This window comes from Triticum aestivum, chromosome 6B, assembly GCF_018294505.1.
Source record: "Triticum aestivum cultivar Chinese Spring chromosome 6B, IWGSC CS RefSeq v2.1, whole genome shotgun sequence".
In the NCBI taxonomy this organism is placed as follows: Eukaryota; Viridiplantae; Streptophyta; class Magnoliopsida; order Poales; family Poaceae; genus Triticum; species Triticum aestivum.
Window position 1 is genome coordinate 280730224 of NC_057810.1, and position 23762 is coordinate 280753985.

Below are 23762 nucleotides of genomic sequence, written 5' to 3' on the forward strand. Positions count from 1 at the left end.
CTACCAAATTAGAAGTGCTAAGAAATTTGTGTGCCAATCCAGATCAAAAAGAATCAGATAAGAAGCACGTTTCTGTAAATTAAGAAAACTAATTTACTGGGTTCAAAAGTTTCTGATTTTCAGCAGGATCAACACAACTATCACCATAAGCTATCCTAAAGGTCTTACTTGGCACTTTATTGAAACAAAAGCTATAAAACATGCTTACTACAGTAGAATAATCATGTGGACACACAAAAACAGTAAGGGTAAATATTGGGTTGTCTCCCAACAAGCGCTTTTCTTTAATGCCTTTCTAGCTAGGCATGATGATGGCAATGATGCTCACATAAAAAATAAGAATTGAAACATAACGGGAGCATCATGAAGCATATGACTAGCACATTTAGGTCTAACCCACTTCCTATGCATAGGGATTTTGTGAGCAAACAACTTATGGGAACAATAATCAACTAGCATAGGAAGGTAAAACAAGCATAGCTTCAAAATTTTCAACACATAGAGAGGAAACTTGACATTATTGCAATGCCTACAAGCATATGTTCCTCCCTCATAATAATTTTCAGTAGCATCATGAATGAATTCAACAATATAACCAACACCTAAAGCATTCTTTCTGTGATCTACTTGCATAGAAAATTTATTACTCACCACATAAGCAAATTTCTTCTCATGAATAGTAGTGGGAGCAAACTCAACAAAATAATTATCATGTGAGGCATAATCCAATTGAAAACTAAAATCACGATGACAAGTTTCATGGTTATCATTATTCTTAATAGCATACAAGTCATCACAATAATCATCATAGATAGCAACTTTGTTCTCATAATCAATTGGAACCTCTTCCGAAATAGTGGATTCATCACTAAATAAAGTTGACACTCTTCCAAATCCACTTTCATAATTATCACAATAATATTCAACATCCTCCAAAATAGTGGGATCATTACTTACTAAAGTTGACACTCTTCCAAACCCACTTTCATCAATATAATCATCATAAATAGGAGGCATGCTATCATAATAAATTTGCTCATCAAAACTTGGGGGACAAAAAATATCATCTTTATCAAACATAGCTTCCCCAAGCCTGTGGCTTTGCATATCATTAGCATCATGGATATTCAAGGAATTCATACTAACAACATTGCAATCATGCTTACCATACAAAGATTTAGTGCCAAGCATTTTAATGCATTCTTCTTCTAGCAATTAAGCACAATTTTCCTTTTCATCATTCTCACGCAAGATATTAAAAAGATGAAGAGTATGAGACAAACTCAATTCCATTTTTTTTGTAATTTTCTTTTATAAACTAAACTAGTGACAAAACAAGAAACAAAAAGATTCGATTGCAAGAACTAAAGATATACCTTCAAGCACTCACCTCCCCGGCAACGGCGCCAGAAAATAGCTTGATGTCTACTACACAACCTTCTTCTTGTATATGTTGTTGGGCCTCCAAGTGCAGAGGTTTGTAGGACAGTAGCAAATTTCCCTCAAGTGGATGACCTAAGGTTTATCAATCCGTGGGAGGCGTAGGATGAAGATGGTCTCTCTCAAATAACCCTGCGACCAAATAACAAAGAGTCTCTTGTGTCCCCAACACACCCAATACAATGGTAAATTGTACAGGTGCACTAGTTCGGTGAAGAGATGGTGATACAAGTGCAATATGGATGGTAGATAAAGGTTTTTGTAATCCGAAATTATAAAAACAGCAAGGTAACTAATGATAAAAGTGAGCACAAACGGTATTGCAATGCTTCGAAACAAGGCCTAAGTTCATACTTTCACTAGTGCAAGTTCTCCCAACAATAATAACATAATTGGATCATATAACTATCCCTCAACATGCAACAAAGAGTCACTCCAAAGCCACTAATAGCGGATAACAAACGAAGAGATTATGGTAGGGTACGAAACCACCTCAAAGTTATCCTTTCTGCTCGATCTATTCAAGAGTCCGTAGTAAAATAACATGAAGCTATTCTTTCCGTTCAATCTATCATAGAGTTCATACTAGAATAACACCTTAAGATACAAATCAACCAAAACCCTAATGTCACCTAGATACTCCATTGCCACCTCAAGTATCCGTGGGCATGATTATACGATATGCATCACACAACCTCAGATTCATCTATTCAACCAACACAAATTACTTCAAAGAGTGCCACAAAGTTTCTACCGGAGAGTTAAGACGAAAACGTGTGCCAACCCCTATGCATAGGTTCATGGGCGGAACCCGCAAGTTGATCACCAAAACATACATCAAGTGGATCACGTGATATCCCATTGTCACCACAGATAAGCACGACAAGACATACATCAAGTGTTCTCAAATCCTTAAAGACTCAATCCGATAAGATAACTTCAAAGGGAAAACTCAATCCATTACAAGAGAGTAGAGGGGGAGAAACATCATAAGATCCAACTATAATAGCAAAGCTCGCAATACATCAAGATCGTGCCATAGAGAGAACACGAGAGAGAGAGAGAGATCAAACACATAGCTACTAGTACATACCCTCAGCCCCGAGGGTGAACTACTCACTCCTAGTCATGGAGAGCACCGGGATGATGAAGATGGCCACCGGTGATGGATTCCCCCTCCGGGAGGGTGCCAGAACGGGCTCCCGAGAGGTTTTTGGTGGCTACAGAGGCTTGCTGCGGCGGAACTCCCGATCTATTGTTCGCTTCGATGTTTTTAGGGTATATGGGAATATATAGGCGAAAGAAGTCGGTCGGGGGAGCCACGAGGGGCCCACGAGATAGGGGGCGCACCCAGTAGGGGGGGCGCTCCCCCCACCCTCGTGGCCACCTCGAAGGTTCCTTTACTTCAACTCCAAGTCTCCTGGATCGCTTTCGTTCCAAAAATAACGCTCCCGAAGGTTTCATTCCGTTTGGACTCTGTTTGATATTCCTTTTCTTTGAAATACTAAAATAGGCAAGAAACAACAATATGGGCTGGGCCTCCGGTTAATAGGTTAGTCCTAAAAATAATATAAAAGTGTATAATAAAGCCCATAAACATTCAAAACAGATAATATAATAGCATGAATGCTTCATAAATTATATATACGTTGGAGACGTATCACCTCACATCCAGGGATGGAAGTTTTATCTCCAAGAAGGCCTATGGGTAGCCCAGATCAAAGCGAAGCACTCCAAAGCTGAAAAGCTTCGGTCCTGGATTGATCAGAACATTTAATAGTTCTCATGTTTCATAAAACTGGCATAGGGTGACTCCTTTTTTTTATTTGTAAGATCGATATGTACATATTCTTTTTTTAAAGTTAATATATATACCGTAGAACTATTGTTCTACGGTTTTACAGTAAAAAAAAGATTGTGAACTTGTTGGTTCTTAATCCCACGATGCCCTTCAAGGTATTCCTGGATCCTATTTGGATAGTACTCTGGCTCACTAGAAGTCCTCTTACTTCATGTTCTGCCGTCAACCTCTGGGTGTCTTCCTCGTTGGGTGCCCCCAAGTACTCCGGTCCAAAAACATCGACCACAGCTTTAGTGAACCTTGGAACATCCTCCAAGATTGTCTCTTCACCAACGCGGACATAGCCGTCAATATCACCGGCCGAACACCCATGTTTCAAAACTCAAACAGCTGCAATGCATTTCATCAGAGGGCTTGCACTTATCTCTCTGCATACATTTCTTCGAAGCTTGAACCAATCATCATACTTCTTAATGACTTTTGCAATGGTCAGAAAAAAAGACTTGTGTGCATCCGAAAGCGCCGGCAAAAGTACTTCTCCGGATAGCTTGGATTTGGATCAAACTAGTCTCTCATGATCTTGGCATGGCCCTTCACTCTATCACAGTCGATTGGTATGTGGCCAAACTGCGACTCTCTCCTAGGCTGCCGAATATCATCGTTGAAAATCATGCGAAGAATGGTTTCAAAGTCTTCGTCATCTTCTTCCTCTTCGGATGACGACGAGTCCTCGAAGATCATCTCCCTCAACCTCTTCATCTTAAATTCAAACGGCTTGGTTCAAAATGAAACAAAAAAAAACTCACATAGGCAAACCATCGAACACTTGCAAGCTTGTGGCGGTGCACTGGCCGGCCGACGTCGTTTAGGCTAAACCAGCGGGCAGCGACGTGTGGGAATGACTTGCAGCGGTGCCCAAGAAGGTCAGATGCGGCGGCCGCCAATAGAGGAAGAAGATTCGAAGCAATCCAACGAATCGACTATGGCGACGGCGGCTGCGTTCACCTTGATTTCGGCAATGGCGACAAAAGGCGAACGGGCTCGGAGTCGAGCAGAAGGGCAGAGAGGGCCAAGGGGCAACGAGGTAGTGGTGGGGCCGACGGACGGTCGCCGGGAGGTGCGCCCGCGAAGAGGCACAAGAAAGGCAGATTTTTTTTTCTCCCGAGCGGTAGTGGCCGAGTATATTTAGGCTCTGGATGGAAGGCGGAGTAAAAAAGTATTCTCCTCTATCCGGTTTAGGCAATCGGCTAGGTGCCGGTTAGAGGAGTAAAATCTAAGGGCATCGATTAGAATTGGTCTAATGCATCTAAATTGTTACAGAAATTTGAAATATACAAATACTTCAAATTGCAGTTCGGAAAGCACACTGTAAAAGCCTAGGAATTCTAGACACAAGTCATGTTTGTTTTTCTCCAAACTTCATATGGATTGCCCATTTTCCTAGTAATTTCATAGGAACCTGGACGATTTGTATAGAAATTCAGCCCTTTAAAACTCATACCCCCTCCGTCCCAAAATAAGTGTCTTGGGCTTAGTACGAATTTTTACTAAATCTAGTACAAAGTTGAGACACTTATTTTGGGACAGAGGGAGTACGTTTTTGTTTTAAAAAAAAACTACTACAGTATGATTTTTCCATTTCCAAAAATGTGGTACGCAATTGCATTTTGACCCGAGCTTGTGCGACGTGTGAACAGGAGGAAAAAATGCAGGGGATTGAAGAAGCACATTTTTCAGAGAAGCTAGACCGATCAACACGACATTGACTCGAGATCAACCAGGCGACCATCCATCTATTCATTTTGCCGTGTGCATGAACAGAGGCAGGGCACCGTTCCCCATGCATCAAACACGTTTTCTTCAGTTTAGACACACAGACGGCACGCGGCATGGCCAAGCAGTACAAGGTCATTCAATATTAGTCGAAGTCGTTTGGTCCACCGTTTTGACGGCGCACCAGTACCGGCAATTTCGCGGAAGCTGCACGTTCCGTGAGGCATTGCAGTGGTCTTCGACAAGAGATTCAAGTCGTCTCCCTCTGGGTCTTCGACCCGCTGGCAGAAAAAAATAGCCTAAAAATACAAGTTTAGGGGCATTCCGAGAATTGAACTCGGGACCTCTCGCACCCTAAGCGAGAATCATACCACTAGACCAAATGCCCATTAGTTGAAACACTTTTCAATATCCACCTATATATAATGGAGCGCGATAGAGCTTTGGGCAATAGAGCTTTGGGATGCAGATTTGAGGATTTCCCAACATGCTTTTCAGGTGGGTTTGCTTTCAGGTTTCAGCGAGTCATTTCTTTGGACCAGTTGGATTTCCACGGAGCGGTATGGCTATTGCTTTCCAACACGGCAGAGGGTGGTGCTCAACTGCTGATTATTCTCCGACATAGTTCTACTCCTCCTTTTATATGCCAACTCGCCGGAGCGACATGCCTAGCGTCTCCCTTCGGGGATCAAATGTGAGAGATCAGCATGCGGTTTAGTTGGGAACAGGGGATTTTTAAGAAAAAGGATTTCCCTCCATTTTGTATTACAAAGCAACCACCGATACATCCAACGATAGATGCCGGGGCCGCAACATAAACGTGAGAGATCAGCATGCGGTTTTAGTTGGGAACAGGAGATTTTCAAGAAAAAGGATTTCCCCCCACTTTGTATTACAAAGCAACCACCGATACATCCAATGATAGATGCCGGGGCCGCAACATAAACAAGTCCAAAGAAAAACAGAGAAAAAAGAAAAGGAAACAAATGCCAACAACGGCAGATCAACAAAACGAAGATGACCGCCGACCGCTGCACCCTCCGGAGAAGTACCACCACGTTCCCAGCACTCTGAGGCGCCGCATACCAAGCAACACCTTCAAGAAAGAGGCGACGACGACGCCGCTGTTGTCCGGACTAGTCCTAGGGTTTGCCCCGGTACGCGGGGGCAGTGGGGGGAGGGGTGTACCCGACACCCTTAAGGAAGGTCTGGCGGCAACAACAGGCGTCACCGATAGCATCGGAGCCGGACGAGCCGGCAGAGATTTCTCCCAACTCAAACCCCCACCACCACCCCAGATGAACCATAGTGCACCGCCCATCCCGCCGCCCACCAACATGTGCCACCACGGTCACCGAATCAACCTCGCCGTCTCCCTGAGGTCACCGACACGAGACCTGGAGGACGGGAGAAGAGATAGTGGCCTCGGGGGCATCCGCAACATCGACCGACGTGAGGGGACAACCACCACCGCCACCGCGGAGCCGACCGGACGCACGGACAAGGGGCCTGCTAGGCGCCGAGGCCCGACCGGACCCAAAAGGGTCCGGATAGCTCCTGCCATTACGCTACAGCTCGCCGGCCGACGAAGCCGCCACCGCCCGCAGATCACCGCCTCTTTGCCACCAACCAGGGACCAGCATTGCCGCGTACTGAGACGCCGGCCCATTCTAGCCCAGATGGAGCCCGAAAGGCCCCGATCTGGGCTGTGCGGGCGTCGCCGGCCACCAGCACTGCCATGCCACCCTGCGACCAACGGTCGCGCCGCCGCACCAAGGACCACGAAGCTCGCCGGAGACCCGCCGCCGAGCCCCACCGCAGCCGGCCGAGCTGCACCGCCGCCATCGGGAGGCCCCCGTGCCCCCATGAGAGAGCGGGGAAGGGACGGTCCGCCACCGCCAGCGCCGCGCGGGCAAGGCCCGGCGGACCCAGCCGGCAGGGGCGGGGAGGGGGGTCGGAGACGAGGAGCGGCAGGGGCCCGCCCGTCGCCCGGGGATGGGCGGCGAGCGGGAGGACGGGAATGCGGGGGAGGGGGAGGAGGAGGAGGAGGAGAGGGAGGCGGGGCGCACGTGGCCGGCGGCCGGCGGCGGTGGGAGGGGGGCAGCCAGCGACAGCGGCGGGGGGCGGGGGGAGGAACTCTAGTCGCGGGAGCTCAAGGGCGGGTCGCGAGCAATTGGCCTCCGGGAACAGGGGATTTTCACCCGGTTCTCAGAGATGTCTGTTAAACTCCCCGGCCACTTGGCCAAATTTTGTATCTCCTCCTGCTAAGTCAATGAAATGCGAGTGATCCACTGGATCTTTCAAAAAAAAATATGCCAACAAAATCAAATTGATGTTTATATTCCATCTTTAAATGTGTTATATGTTAAATCCTCGCAAATAAATAAAAAGAGTTTAGAGATTCCAATCACATGTTTTATTAGACAACTATTGTATCTTCATTCATTAAAGGTGCTGCAAGCCAACAATTTTTTCAAATAAAACCTGAACTTCTGGAGACATAGTGACAAGCAGAGACTGAACGCGCAATGCACATGCAATACACTACAGATTCAACGAATGCTAGGGGTCAGTCTGGAATTCATGAGTTTCATCGCAAACAATTCAATACCAGCGAAAACCAGGATAATTCAAGCATTCAAAATCAGGCTTAACTCAACTGTTTAAATCAGTGGCGGAGCCACCGCCCAGCGACCCTGGGCACTTGCCCGGGCTCGCTAGGCCTCGACAGCAGCGATCGATCCAAATTAATGAAACGCTAAACATGTTCAGTAGCTTGTTTACCCGGGCAAAAATCAATTGGGCCTTCGATTCTCATATTTTTCACGGCCCAACAGCAGTCTGCAGCCCATGCGGATACAGAAGACACGCGAGGGAATACGTGGGATGTACCGCTCGATCGCTAAAACTCCTTGTCTCTTCGTTTCCACACAAGCGGCGAGCGCAGGGACTGGCGGCTGGCCCTAGACGGCTAGACCCATGGCCGGCGGCCAACGGGATGCAAGGCGCACTAGGAAGTCTACTCGTCCGGTCGTCCCTCAACCCCCTCCTTCCTCTCATTCGGCTTCGTTCGGTAAGAAATTGAGAATCCTCCATCAGAATTAGGGTTAGCTGGGTAGGGATCCCTCGTCTCTGAATAATCTGTTCTTGCAAAATTAATTGGAAGGAGAGCTTCGTGCGCCAGCTCACATCTCACTGCACTTCTCTAAGTAGAGAAAAGAAAATAGATTACAGATTACTCTGTGCTTATTTTCGGGTCAGGGCCTCTGAAAGTTTTGATCCTCATATAATTTTTCTCATGTATAAGTATTTATTTCAGGCAATTAATCTGTAGTAGAACTCAATAACTAGCAACTGTTTTGTACATCTGATTTGTATTGAAGAAATTTGTTTGTCATGTTCGTTGATCCCTATCTTAAATTTAGGGAATTTTTCATTGGGAACGATCATGAATTCGTGACTAGAGATAAATTGTCTTTGTTCGCTGCTGGAAACTAGAAAATCGAATTATATAAGAAGAGGGCAACTTGTATTCATGCAGTATATATTACTTTCTAGTTGCTTAATCGGAATACAATATTTCTTTGATGCAAGTAGTTTTGTACTATGAACTTGTTACTTGTTGTAGCTCATTTATTATTTACTTGTTTAACAACTAACTTCAAACTTTATCATTAAATTTCAGATATGAGGAGGTCGAGCAAGCATTGAAAATGTGAAATGTGAATGGTGTGCAACCGGAAGTAGAAGTGGAGGCACAACCACCTTGTAAGATTGCCAATGACTTTAATCCAAATGAGATTGAGCGTGATTCATGAAAGAAGAAACAAATTTTTAAGTATCCACCTAATATTCAAGACCAACTAAGAAGAACATATGTATTGAAGGGCCCAATGCAACCAGATTTGGCTAAATTTCCTCATACGAATTTGGAAGTTTACCGCAATGAGCTCTCAGAAGGGGCATTTGCCTCGTGATTTTCTTTAGTGCACTGTCCGTACTGTTCCTTCTGACCATCTCTATTCTTGCAAGATTTCGATTTTGAATATATTCACGTCTCACAACTTAATTTATTTTAATTGTGAATCTTTTTTTTATATTGTAGTGCCTTCTAGGACTTTGGCAACGTGGCGAGTTTGCCTCTATGCAAGATTCATTTTATGTTTTTCTTTTGGCAGAAATGAACAAGTGAGAGAAGCTATTGACCGCGGTGGAAGAAATTGCACAATCACATTTGGTGACATATGGTATGGATAGTTTAATTTGTTGGCAACATGGTGAGTTTGCCTCTATGCAAGATTGGTTATGTATCTTTTGTTGTCATGTCTCAACTTTATTTGGTTTGATATATTAGCTCACTTTAAAAATTAATTTTGACAATTATGGCTATGTTTTCACTTCATTATTAATGGAGATTTGTGATTCGAGAGATTTGTGGTATATTATATGTTGTGTATCGAAATACCTGATTTTTTATTTCAAGATTACAAACATAGTCTCAACTTGCCCAGGCTCCACAGAAGTTCTGGCTCCGCCACTGGTTTAAATAGAAATATTTCCAACTGGATACCATTTACTCTCAATCTGATGTTGCTTCCTAAAACTAGGGAGAATGAAACTAATAAAAACTAACCTAGTAGTTGTTCCCTAACTTTCATCATCATCAATGATGCCATGTCTAGAAGCACATCGAGTGGGGACTGTAATATGAGCCACACAAGAGGCTGGGAGCATGGCTGAATTCATCTGACTAAACAGAAAAATTGAAGATACATTAGCTCGGGGAGAATAGAATTATCCCGGGACGGCCAATGTGAGCTGCCTGTACTACCTCCGTCCGGCTTATTGGGGCCATTCGTATTTTGGGTCAAGTTTAGACCATCTATAAAACTAACATAATAACTTTATATGATACAAACAGTACATTATTAGATTCGTATTTGAAAGAGCTTTCTCATAATATAATTGTTTTTGACATGTAGTTTGCGTTTTATTAGTTAAATTTATGATAACTTTAGCCCAAACTAAGAGGGGCCCTAATAACCCGCACGGAGGTAGTACTTCATTATTCTTTTGGTGATGGAGTTGTGTGCCTTTTTTGAAACTGTCGGATATCGGGTTCCGGCAAAATCCTTAAGGTTCGAACACCGGGGTGCGCACGAAGATCTCCTCCTACCGAATCTCGCTCTCAGCCTCGCCGCGATCCCTAAGGTAGATCGATGAACAACACAAGAGACACACGATTTATACTAGTTCGGGTCACCGTTGTGGTGTAATACCCTAATCCAGTGTGTGGTGTGGTGGATTGCCTCTTGGGATGATGATGAACAGTACATAGGAAGAACAGCCTCGTGAGGAGAGGTGTCCTTGTGGTGGTGTGGTGCTTGGAAGGATTCGATCCCCCTCCTACTGTGGTGGCTATCTCTATTTATAGAGGCCCTGATCCTCTTCCCAAATATCGAGCGGGAAGGGAGCCAAAAACGACCATTTTGCAAGGGGACAGCTAGTACAAGCTATCCTGACTAAAGGTGGTCTTCGACTGTCAAAGGTGCCGGTGATGACGCCGTCTTGGGCTCCATGGTGACCTCCGTCCTGCTGCTTTGCTGGTCTTAGTCCAACTGATATAGAAACCTTTGCCTGATGCCTCGGTACTCCGCGCCTGCGCTTGCCTCCTTGGCACCAAAGAGGAAACGAGGGCACTGCGCAGGCTGGCGCCCGCCTGGTCTTGATCGTCATAGCTTGCGTCGCCTTGATCTCTCCGCCTCCTCGCGAGCCTGCCTGGTGAGGCCGCTCCTGAGGAGGCCTTGCGTAGTCCGCCCCACGAGGCTTGGCCCCTCGCGAGGGTCTTGAGTGCTTGGTTGATAAACACGGGCCGTACTGGGCCACTGGTTGAGCCACACAGCAGGCCGCAGGCAGGCAAGTCTGAGGACCCCCGTTCCCAGAACGCCGACAGTAGCCCCCGGGCCCAAGGCGTGCTCGGACTTGGCTTAGCAGCGAAGCCAAAGGGCAAGTGCGGAGCGCCGCGGGCCCCAATAGCCTGCGGCTGTGGTCGACGCGTGGAGACTGATTGGACGTGGGCGTCTCCGCTTCCCCACGCTGCCTCGGCAACTGCCCGATTTGACGAGTCCCTGCTGAATGCAAAAAGAGTCATCATTACCTATGATCGTGGGGGTCGACAGGTGGCCTCCTTGGGACTATAAATACGGAGGGGTGAGAGCCCCCGTTGTCCATCACCTCTTGCTCCGCCTGCTTCTTCTCCCTTGCTCCACCTCCATTCTCGACGCCAATGGCACCGATCCACAGATTCTCGGCCGAAGAGAAAGGGAAGGCCCCCCAGGAGGGACCTGACCCGCTCCCGCCGAAGAAACGGCCGGTCCCACGCCGCCGCGACGAGGTTGCGAGGCCGGAGACGACGAGGCCTTGGTGCGAGCGACCACCTCCTGGGTTTCCGCTACCCCTGTACGCCTGAGCTGAGGATCTTGGAGAATCGGACGGCGAGCGAAGCCGCCCACGCCGCAGGCGTGGTCGACGAGCCATGGCGGCGCGCGCCGTCGCTCCTGGAGTCCACGCTGCGGACTCCTCTCGTGATCTCGTGCTGCATGCGGCGATGCCTCCAAGCACCTGGATTTGCTTCCCTTCGTTCTTCGCCGCCGAGATGTCACCGAGGGGGCCTCTCGAGCTTTGCCTGCAGCGCGCCGACTGTGGCGCTCCGGCGACCGAAGCGGAGGTTGAAGTCGTCGCCCCGAGTAAAGTCTTCATGACCCAAGGCTGGGGCGAGGTTGCCCGGGTCTGCCGAATGGGGGGTGCCCTCGTGATTCACTTTGAATACGATGGCGCCTCCTTGTTGCTCTTCAAGGTCTTCGACGCAGAAGGCCGCCACCTAGAGTGCTGCCCTAGAGGAGGCAGTCAGGATATCAACGTGGCAGGGGCTATTCCCGCCGTTCGCTTCCCCAATGGCCCCTCCGGCAGCAGTAGCGAAGCTTGGGAGTCCGGCGACTCTCCCGAGCTCTTCGTGACTCCGAAGACGAGCGATGACAGCTACGTGCCCCCGAGCTCGCGCCGCGCCCGGAGCAAGGCGGCAGCATCAGGTCGTCGCCGCGGCTGATCTGGATGGGGTTGGCGCTGGCCTTCCGTGGCCCACTATTGATGATGGCGTCGGCCACGAAGGCGTGGGTAGTTAGGGCTCCTTAGGATTCCTGTCTTCCGATCCCTGCGAGGAATCGAGAAAACACCCCATGGGGGCATGTAAAGGGTCCGTGACGTATTTTGCTGATGTGATCCTTATTATGAATTTGTGCGAATGCTTGTCCTATCTTGGCTTGGTTCCCCCTTTCTAACGTCGCGAAGGTTTTAGCGCTCTACGCTGACAGGTCCCGGTCCCCAGGCAGGCTGCACCCGTCGCTGGTATGCCAGGTCGCGATGCCGTGGTCAAGGCCAGGAGGTGAGCGGCCCGAGGTCCAGTAAGAGCCCCTGAGACGTGATGCTCAGGAGGTCCCCTTTACCGTGCAAGCAACCGCCGAAAGGTGAGAAAGGAAGGCAACGTTGCCGTCACAGAGCCGCATTAAGGGAAGATTTCGTGTCTCAATGATTAGCTGTTCCAGGCGCGAAACTTATCTTGAGAATATGAAGTCGTTCCTTCACGCTGCACCAGACCGGTGCACTGGCATCTGGGACGTAGCTGGGTTAGGCCCTCGTGGGCTTTCCCTTTCTTCCCCACACTCTCCTTCATGCTCTACGTTCTCAGGTCCCGGCCCTCGAGCGAGCTCAGCCGCCGCTGGTATGCCAGGTCGCGATGCCGTGGTCAAGGACAGGGGTGAGGGCTGGAGAGCCAGTAAGAGATCATGAGTCGCGATGCTCAGGAGCCCCCCTTTTAACGCGCAAGAGAATCGCATGGAAAAGAGAGAGAGAGAGCTCGTGGTGCCACCCGCTATAGACTTCAGGCGGTTCCTGTAGACTAACACGAGAAAAGCACGGGTTGCCATTATGATTGCCAGCTGGCCATTGGTTACTCTGAGAGAGTGGTGAGGGTACTGAGGGCTTGGTGAGGTGACGCTTGCAGGGCTGCCGCGGGCCAGAGCTCGACCACTCAGATTTGTCGATGTTGCAGGGACGGACCCATGCGCAAGCGCCGTGCCAGCGCGAGCGGCTCCTATGGTAGCTGTCAATCGAGCAGGCGATAATCACAGGCAGGTTAAGCATGAAAGGAAAATCAGCTTAGATAAACGCAGAATGATACATGCCACCGGGTCAGGCCCGAGCGGCTTGGGGATGATGCAGCCCGAGGGGCGCCCCCAGCAAGGTAAACTGAAGAAATAAGCAAAAGGGATACACGCCGCAGGGACGGACCCATGCGGCCTGGGAATGATGCGGCCCTGAGGGCGCTCCCAGCTGAAATGAACTCAGAAGATGTCACCTGGTACCATTGTAGAGGGGGTGTTGGAGTAGCTGAAGATGCGCAGTGAAGAGGTCGATCCTCACGAGCCACCGGAGCCCTGAGCCTCTGGAGGCTCTGGGGGTCCGGGCGGCTCCTCAAGGACCATCTCCATCTCTGCTAGGACTGCGTGGTGCCTGGCCTCCTGAGCCGCCAGAATGCTCCGCAGGTGATGCTGGAAGGTGGCAGCCGCGACCGACAGGCCAAAAGGCATGCGAACGTAGCTGTGCGGTGGACCCTCGCAGCGTCCCACGCATGAAGGCCAGAGGTGCTCCTGAGATGCGGCTCGGTTGATCCCTGGGACGTCGATGCAGACGCGCAGCCCACCATCTTCGCCTGGATGGGGGGCCACGCCTGGCAAGCGGCGGTCGCCGTGCATGGCTCTTACTTCTTGAAGCTCCTGAGTGGTCTTGGTGATGAATTCCTGAACGTTGGGCTCTCCGCGCCCTGTGCCTTCCTGAGGGAAACGTGCTATGAAGCACGCCTCCAATTGGTGCCCAAGCGCCTCCCTCATGATTTTGGCAAAGTCTGAGGCCCTCCAGAAGAGAGCCCCCGAGCCCTGCCCGAGGAGGGCGTCCGGCGCGCCTTCCTATGCAATGGAGGGAGGCGCCCCTTGCGCGGGCGCTGATCCTGACGCTGCACCTCCTGAGATGCCAACCTCCTGAGGCCATGAGCTGAGCGGTGTCTTCTTCTTCTTGGGGACTGATAACCCACAAGTATAGGGGATAATTGTAGCCTCTTTCGATAAGTAAGAGTGTCGAACCCAATGAGGAGCTAAAGGTAGAACAAATATTCTCTCAAGTCCTATCTGCCACTGATACGACTCTACACACGCTTAGCGTTCGCTTTACCTAGAACTAGTATGAAACTAGAAGTACTTTGTAGGTGTGATAGGATAGGTTTGCAAGATAATAAAGAGCACGTAAATAAAAAGTAGGGGTTGTTTAGATAAATAAGCAACAAAGTAAATATATCGAATGTGGAAAAGTGGTGGTAGGAGTTGTGAAATTGTCCCTAAGCAATTGACTACTTTACTAGACCGATAGCAAGTTGTATGTGGGAGAGGCATAAGCTAGCATACTTTCTCTTCTTGGATCATATGCACTTATGACTGGAACTCTAGCAAGCATCCGCAACTACTAAAGATCATTAAGGTAAAACCCAACCATAGCATTAAGGCATCAAGTCCCCTTTATCCCATACGCCACAACCCCCTTACTCGGGTTTATGCTTCTGTCACTCAAGCAACCCACTATAAGAGAATCATGAACATATTGCAACACCCTACAGCAGGAATCCCTCACGCTTGCGCGACATGGAGGGAACAATAGGACAGCAACATAACCACAAGCAAATTAAACCAATCATAGAAATTCATCAATCACCGATAGGACAACGATAATCTACTCAGACATCATAGGATGGCAACACATCATTGGATAATAATATGAAGCATAAAGCACCATGTTTAAGCAGAGGGTACAACGGATTGCAGGAGAGTGGACCGCTGAGTATAGATGGGGGAAGGTGATGGAGATGTTGGTGAAGATGGCGGAGGTGTTGGTGATGGCCCCCGGCGGTGTTCCGGCGCCACCGGAAGAAAGGGGGAGAGAGAGCCCCCCTTCTTCTTCTTCTTCCTTGACCTTCTCCCTAGATGGAAGAAGGGTTTCCCCTCTTGTCCTTGTCTCCCATGGCGTGGGAGGGGAGAGAGCCCCTCCGAGATTGGATCTGTCTCTCTGTCTCTCTCTGTTTCTACGTTCTCAGATTCTGCCCTGGCACCGTTTCTTTTATATCTGGAGATCTGTAACTCCGATTGGATTGAAACCTTTGCCCAAATATTTTTCTAAAAATTAGCTTTCTTGCGGCCAAAGAAGGGTGTCAACCGCCTTACGAGGGGCCCACGAGGGTCAGGGGCATGCCCACTTAAAGTGGTGGCGTGGGCCACCCTTGTGGCCACCTCGGGCACCGTCTCGCGTTGATTCTTCCTCCCAAAAATCACAAATATTCCAAAATAATTCTCCATCTGTTTTTATACCGTTTGGATTCCGTTTGATATGGGGTTTCTGCGAAACATAAAACATACAATAGACAGGAACTGGTACTGAGCACTGGATCAATATGTTAGTCCCAAAAATAATATAAAAAGTTGCCAAAAGTATATGAAAGTTGAAGAATACTCGCATGGAAAAATCAAAAATTATAGATACGACGGAGACGTATCAGCATCCCCAAGCTTAATTCCTGCTCGTCCTTGAGTAGGTAAATGATAAAAAAGATAATTTTTGATGTGGAATGCTACCTAGTATAATCTTGATCATATGTCTAATCATGGCATGAATATTAAGACACGAGTGATTCAAAGCAATAGTCTATCATTTGACATAAAAACAATAATACTTCAAGCGTACCAATAAAGCAATCATGTCTTTTCAAAACAACATGGCCAAAGAAGGTTATCCCTACAAAATCATATAGTCTGGCTGTTGCTCTATCTTCATCACACAAAGTATTTAATCATGCACAACCCTGATGACAAGCCAAGCAATTGTTTCATACTTTAGTAATCTCAAACTTTTTCAACTTTCATGCAATACATGAGCGTGAGCCATGGACATGGCACTATATGTGGAATAGAATGGTGGTTGTGGACAAGACAAAAAGGAGAAGATAGTTTCACATCAACTACGCGTATCAACGGGCTATGGAGATGCCCATAAATAGATATCAATGTGAGTGAGTAGGGATTGCCATGCAACGGATGCACTAAGAACTATAAATGTATGAAAGCTCAAACTGGAAACTAAGTGGATGTGCATCCAACTTGCTTGCTCATGAAGACCTCGGGCATTTGAGGAAGCCCATCATCAGAATATACAAGCCAAGTTCTATAATGAAATTCCCACTAGTATATGAAAGTGATAACTCAAGAGACTCTCTATATGAAGAACATGGTGCTACTCTGAAGTACAAGTGTTGTAAAAGGATAGTAACATTGCCCCTTCTCTCTTTTTCTCTCATTTTTTTATTTTCTCTCATTTTTTGAATAGGCTTATTTGGCCTCCCTTTTTTTATTTAGGCTTCGTTGGCCTCTCTTTTTTTATTAAGTCCAGAGTCTCATCGTGACTTGTGGGGGAATCATAGTCTCCATCATCCTTTCCTCACTGGGGCAATGCTCTAATAATGATGATCATCACACTTTTATTTACTTACAACTCAATATTACAACTTGATATCTAGAACAAAGATATGACTCTATATGAATGCCCCCGGCAGTGTACCGGGATATGCAATGATCTAGCGTAGCAATGACATCAAAAAACGGACAAGCCATGAAAACATCATGCTAGCTATCTTACGATCAAGCAAGGCAATATGACAATGAATGCTCAAGTCATGTATATGATGATGATGGAAGTTGCATGGCAATATATCTCGGAATGGCTATGGAAATGCCATGATAGGTAGGTATGGTGGCTGTTTTGAGGAAGGTATATGGTGGGTGTATGGTACCGGCGAAAGTTGCGCGGCACAAGAGAGGCTAGCAATGGTGGAAGGGCGAGAGTGCGTATAATCCATGGACTCAACATTAGTCATAAAGAACTCATATGCTTATTGCAAAAATCTACAAGCCATTGAAAATAAAGTACTACGCACATGCTCCTAGGGGGATAGATTGGTAGGAAAAGACCATCGCTCGTCCCCGACCGCCACTCATAAGGAAGACAATCAATAAATAAAATTGTGCTCCAACTTCATCACAAAGTGGTTCACCATACGTGCATGCTTCGGGAATCACAAAGCTCAACACAAGTATTTCTACTAAACCACAATCACCCACTAGCATGACTCTAATATTACCACCTTTATATCGCAAAACTATTGCAAGGAATCAAACATATCATATTCATCGATCTACAAGTTTATGTAGGATTTTATGACTAACCATGTGAATGACCAATTCCTGTCATCTCTCTAAATAGATATAAGTGAAACAAAAGAGTTTAATTATTTCTACAAAATATATGCCCACGCTCTAGCAAATATAGGTGAAGCAAAAGAGCATTCTACAAATGGCGGTTTTCTATGTGAAGAGAAACAGGCAATCCAAACTTCAAAAGATATAAGTGAAGCACAAGAAGCATTATATAAAGCCATACTCAAAAGATTTAAGTGAAGTGCAATGAGCATTCTATAAATCAACCAAGGACTATCTCATACAAGCATGGTGCATAAAAGAAAAGTGAAAACTAAATGCAAAATACGCTCCAAGAGTTGCACATATCGCATGAACGAAACGAATCCGAAAACATACCGATACTTGTTGAAGAAAGAGGGGATGCCTTCCGGGGCATCCCCAAGCTTAGACGCTTCAGTATCCTTGAATATTTACTTGGGGTGCCTCAGGAATCCCCAAGCTTGAGCTCTTGCCTCTCTTCCTTTTCGTCATATCGAGACCTCCTCGATCAAACACTTCATCCACACAAAACTTCAACAGAAAACTCGATAAGATCCGTTAGTATAATAAAGCAAATCACTACTCTAAGTACTGTAGAAAACCAATTCATATTTTGTTTTTGCATTGTGTCTACTGTAATATAGCTTTTCCATGGCTTAATCCACTAATATAAATTGATAGTTTCATCGAAACAAGCAAACCATGCATCAAAAATAGAATCTGTCAAAAACAGAACAGTATGTAGCAATCTGAACATTCACCATGCTTCTGGTACCCCAAAAATTCTACCAAAATTAGGAAAAATAAACAATTTGTACAGCAAGACAATGCAAAAGGAACCAGAACCACTTGACGTTCCAGTAAAAAAATGTAAAATCACGCACTACAGCCAAAGTTTCTGTCCTGCACCGTACAAACCAACAAGCATTGTAAACATCCTAAAGGCAAACCTTAGCACATTATTTTTATAATACAATGTAATTGTACAAGGGGATAATTTTTTTTGATGAAAAGTTTCTGTAATTAAGATTCACAAAGTTTCTGTGAGCATGAACAAAGTTCAAGGAGCTCTCCCACTTCAACAATGCTTATCTTTCTCACTTTCACTTTCCTTTTTGAAAAGTTTTGGGTTCCCCTCTTTTTTTAAAAAAATCTTTATGAAAGCACACAACAGAAATAAATGACTCTCTAAAACTTCTGGGTTGTCTCCCTAGTAGCGCTTTCTTTAAAGCCATTAAGCTAGGCATATAGTGCTCAAGTAATGAATCCACCCGGATCCCAAGGTATATCAAAGCCAATTTTAATTAACATTGATTTGTAATTTAGTAGTGAATAAAAAGTAACATATATCATGCAACAACAAAGTCTAACTCTCTTCCTATGCATCGGCATGTCGTAAAAGAATAATTCATGCACACATAGTAAAGGCCAATGCATAGTATAAGAAGTTTCTTGCAATTTTATCATATTGGAAACATAGAGAGGTGGAGATATAGTTCCTCTCTCATAATAATTGCAAGTAGGAGCAGAAAGCACATGCCTATCACATTCATCAAAAATTATCATGTGCAATGGTAAAAGGCAACCCATCCTTAATAAGCACAAACTTCTCCGATATAGTGTAGTTTGGAGAATTCAAAAAGGTAATAGGACTATCATGCGTGGATGCAATAGCAACAATTTCATGTTTAACATAAGGAACTATAGCAAGTTCATCTCCATAAGCATAATTCATATTGGCATCTTGGACACAAGCATAACAAGCATCATCAAAAGGGGGTATTTCAAGAGAATCAATGGGATCATAACAATCATCATAGCAATCATCCTTCGGTAAGCACGAAGGGGAATTAAACAATGTATGAGTTGAAGAGTTACTCTCATTAGAAGGTGCGCACAGGTAGCTAATCCGCTCTTCCTCCTTTTGTTCTTGCTCTCCTCATCATCTTTTTCATCCAATGAGCTCACAGTTTCATCAATTTCTTCTTCCATAGACTCCTGCAAAATATTAGTCTCTTCTTGGACAGCGGAGACTTCCTCAATAAATGCATCAATTTCAGAATTGAATTCATAATTCTCATAGCAATATTTAAGTATAGCAACATTTTCCGGTCTATAAACTGAATCATCAAAATCTTCAAATGTTTTAGACATAGATTCAATCTCGTAAGCACCCATAAAAGCAACAAATTCTTCTATTTGTTCCATGTCATAGTAATCATAGATACCATTAGCATAAGAAGCCTTTTATTATCATTGAATTTGCATGAAAAGGGAAGGTGTGGAGACTTCATCCTAGAGCAACAAGTATAATCATATCTCAAGCATAGTTGACGAGCATACCAATGCAACATATGAATTTGATCCCATAATCCCTTTTTGAGTCAAGCGATAATCACTAAAGTATTCACGCTGATCCAACGTGTCTCCCATAACAAAATTGAATGGGTTTTCTCAGGATTATCAAAGTAGTACATAATTTCTTTCACATAACGAGCATCGAGGGTTTTAGGAGGTTCCCCATCTCCATGAGTAGCAAGTACACCTAAAATTTTTGGTATTTCGTGTTCCATATCCATAACTAAAGATAGAGAACAACTAAGAATAGCAAATAAAAATTACTTAGTGATAAAGCAAACAAGCACACACGAGAATATACACCCCACGCTATGACTCCCCAGCAACGGCGCCAGAAAAAGGTCTTGATAACCCACAAGTATAGGGGATAATTTTAGCCTCTTTCGATAAGTAAGAGTGTCGAACCCAACGAGGAGCTAAAGGTAGAACAAATATTCTCAAGTCCTATCTGCCACTGATACGACTCTACGCACGCTTAGCGTTCGCTTTACCTAGAACAAGTATGAAACTAGAAGTACTTTATAGGTGTGATAGGATAGGTTTGCAAGATAATAAAGAGCACGTAAATAAAAAGTAGTGGTTGTTTAGACAAAGAAGCAATAAAGTAAATATAGCAAGTGTGGAAAAGTGGTGGTAGGAGTTGTGAAATTGTCCCTATGCAATTGACTACTTTACTAGACCGATAGCAAGTTTTATGTGGGAGAGGCATAAGCTAACATACTTTCTCTTCTTGAATCATATGCACTTATGATTGGAACTCTAGCAAGCATCCGCAACTACTAAAGATCATTAAGGTAAAACCCAACCATAGCATTAAAGCATCAAGTCCCCTTTATCCCATACGCCACAGCCCCCTTACTCGGGTTTATGCTTCTGTCACTCAAGCAACCCACTATAAGCGAATCATGAACATATTGCAACACCCCAGCGGGAATCCCTCGCGCTTGCCCGACATGGAGGGCACAATAGGACAGCAACATAACCACAAGCAAATTAAACCAATCATAGCAATTCATCAATCACCGATAGGACAACAAAAATCTACTCAGGCACCATAGGATGGCAACACATCATTGGATAATAATATGAAGCATAAAGCACCATGTTTAAGCAGAGGGTACAGGGGGTTGCGGGAGGGTGGACCGCTGAATATAGATGGGGGAAGGTGATGAAGATGTTGGTGAAGATGGCGGAGGTGTTGGTGATGGCCCCGGCGGCGTTCCGGCGCCACCGGAAGAAACGGGGAGAGAGCCCCCCTTCTTCTTCTTCTTCCTTGACCTTCTCCCTAGATGGGAGAAGGGTTTCCCCTCTGGTCCTTGGTTCCTATGGCGTGGGAGGGGCGAGAGCCCCTCCGAGATTGGATCTGTCTCTATGTCTCTCTCTGTTTCTGCGTTCTCAGATTCTACCCTGGCACCGTTTCTTTTATATCTGGAGATCTGTAACTCCGATTGGATTGAAACCTTCGCCCAGATATTTTTCCAAAAATTAGCTTTCTTGCAGCCAAAGAAGGGCATCAACCACCTTACGAGGAGCCCACGAGGGTCAGGGGCGCGCCCACTTAAGGTGGTGTCGTGGGCCACCCTCGTGGCCACCTCGGGCACCGTTTCGCGTTGATTCTTCCTCCCAAAAATCACAAATATTCCAAAATAATTCTCCGTCCATTTTTTATCCCATTTGGACTCCGTTTGATATGGGGTTTCTGCGAAACATAAAACAAGCAACAGACAGGAACTGGCGCTGGGCACTGGATCAATATGTTAGTCCCAAAAATAATATAAAAAGTTGCCAAAAGTATATGAAAGTTGAAGAATATTGGCATGGAACAATCAAAAATTATAGATACAACAGAGACGTATCAGCGACTACCTCGGGAGGATCCTCGCCCCTGCTGTCTGGGTCCTCGATTGATTGGCTTGGAAGGCGCGCTCAAGGTATCACACCGTATCTCTTTCTTCACAGGGGACCATGATGATTCCGCTGCTTCCCGGCATCTTGAGGACATTGTAGCCATGATGTGTCACCGCCATGAACTTGGCCAGGGCTGGATACCCGAGGATGGCATTGTATGGCAGGTGGATGTGGGCGACGTCGAAGTCGATGAGCTCAGTGCGGTAGTTGTCGCGCTGGCCGAAGGTGACACGGAGGCGGACCTGCCTATCGGAGGGGTGGAACCGTCAGTGACTCCTGAGAAAGTCTTGGTTGGCTGGAGCTGATCATACGGCACTTGAAGGTTGTCGAACATCTCGACGGACAAAACATTGAGCCCTGCGCCGCCATCAATGAGGGTCCTGGTGACTTGCACGTTACTGATGACTAGGGAACAAATCATCGGGAGGACGCCGGCAGGAGCTGCGCACTTGAGTTGATCTGCTGAACTGAAGGTGATGGCGCACTTGGACTACCTGAGCGGGCGCGTGGCCTCGAGCCTGGGGAGGACTGCATTCACCTCACGAGCAAACTGCTTGAAGATGCACTGAGAGGCTGGGGCCTGAGCTCCGCCCAAGATGCAAGCAATAGCACGTGGCTCCTAGAAGCCCCTAGCCCCCTCGTCCTGGTGGTCGTCGTCATTCCTTCTTGGCGGTGGCGGCAGAGGAGGAAGACCTGCGTTGCCATGCGGGCGGTCCTCGCGAGGCTGATCCCTCCAGGCACCCTCGCGAGGCTGGTCCTTCTAGTGATCCTCGCGAGGTCAGTCACGCCACTCCTGGCGAGGGCCATGGTTGTCCCATCATCCTTTGCCACGTCCTCCTCCTTGGTCGTAGCCCCGGTCGTTGCGCTTGGGGCATCAACCGAAGCGTCCTTCTCGAACGGCTCTGAGCTCTTGGCATTCGTTGGTGTTGTGGGTGTGGCGGTTGTGGTAGGCGCAGAATGGTCGGCTGCCCTTGGACGACTCCGGCTGGTCCCTGTCGCGCTTCGTGTCTGGATCTGCTGCAAGCACGGCTGCTCCTTTGCACTTCACATCCTTGGCCTTGGCCTTCTTCTCTTCTGGGTCAGCAGGCTGGAAGCTCAAGTAGGGAGAGGCGTCCCTCCTTAGCTCTTGCGCACTTGGTCTCCAGGTTGAACAACTCCAGGGATGTGCACAACTCCTCATGGATGACGAGCTCCTCCTTCATCTTGACGTTGCGGACGCCATCAGAGAACGCTGAGATGATGGCCTCGTCCGTCACCTTGGGGATCTTGAGGCGGGCGCTGTTGAAGCACTGGATGTATTTCTGCAGGGTCTCTCCAGGCTGTTGCTTGATGTGGCGCAGGTCACCCGCGGCCGGGGGGCGGTCGCGAGTGCCCTGGAAGTTGGCGATGAAGCGGTTGCGCATCTCGTCCCAGGAGGAGATCGAGCCGGGAGGCAGGTTCAGGAGCCAGGTGCGTGCACCATCCTTGAGCGCCATGGGAAACCAGTTCACCATGACCTTATCGTCTCCGTTGGCCGCCTCGATGCCCATCTCGAAGAGCTGCAGGAACTCCGCGGGGTCGGCTGTGCCATCCTAGAGAGGATGCAGGTCCGACTTGAACTTGCTGGGCCAGGCGATGCTACGCAGCTCGGTGGTGAAGGCGCGACAACCTGTTGTGGCCACCGGAGCCCTTTGCTAACGTCGGGCTTGCTCCTGATGGTGCCCGCGCACTGCCGCCAGGGGCAGCACGGGATCCTGGCACGCCGAAGTAGGGATACGATCTTGCCATGCTGGTGCAGGGAGCACGGGAGCACCTTCTTGAGGTCGAGGGATTTCTTGGCAGCTTCTTTCTTGTCGCGCAGAAGCCGGATGCGGTGGGTCATGTCTAGGGGCCGCGCGCCTTGGAGCCAGGGCGCCGTCTTGGGGGAGAGGTGGCGGAGGCGCTCCCTGAGCCGCGTCGCCCATGCCTGACGGAGGGCTAGGTAGCGAGGGGGATGGAGTGGGAGAGCCCCCTGCGGCACTGACGAGCTCGGTGATGTGAGCGAGCCACTCTTCGTAGAGGTCGTCAACGGGGTGGTAGTGCAGGAGCTCACATGCCAGGAGCAGCACGACCTGCGC

The 23762-nt window shown here is 47.3% G+C and overlaps 1 long non-coding RNA gene and 1 other non-coding gene across 2 annotated transcripts; one reads left to right on the forward strand and one right to left on the reverse strand.

Annotated features, from left to right (window-relative positions):
* Nucleotides 1-5330: 5330 nt before the first annotated feature.
* On the reverse strand, nucleotides 5331-5402 carry TRNAP-AGG (transfer RNA proline (anticodon AGG)). The gene has a single exon. It is a non-coding gene; the product is annotated as a tRNA-Pro (tRNA).
* Nucleotides 5403-7931: 2529 nt separating this feature from the next.
* LOC123134087 (uncharacterized) lies at nucleotides 7932-9441 on the forward strand. The gene is made up of 3 exons (XR_006465495.1): nucleotides 7932-8087; nucleotides 8700-8782; nucleotides 9193-9441. It is a non-coding gene; the product is annotated as an uncharacterized lncRNA (long non-coding RNA).
* The last annotated feature ends 14321 nt before the right edge of the window (nucleotides 9442-23762 follow it).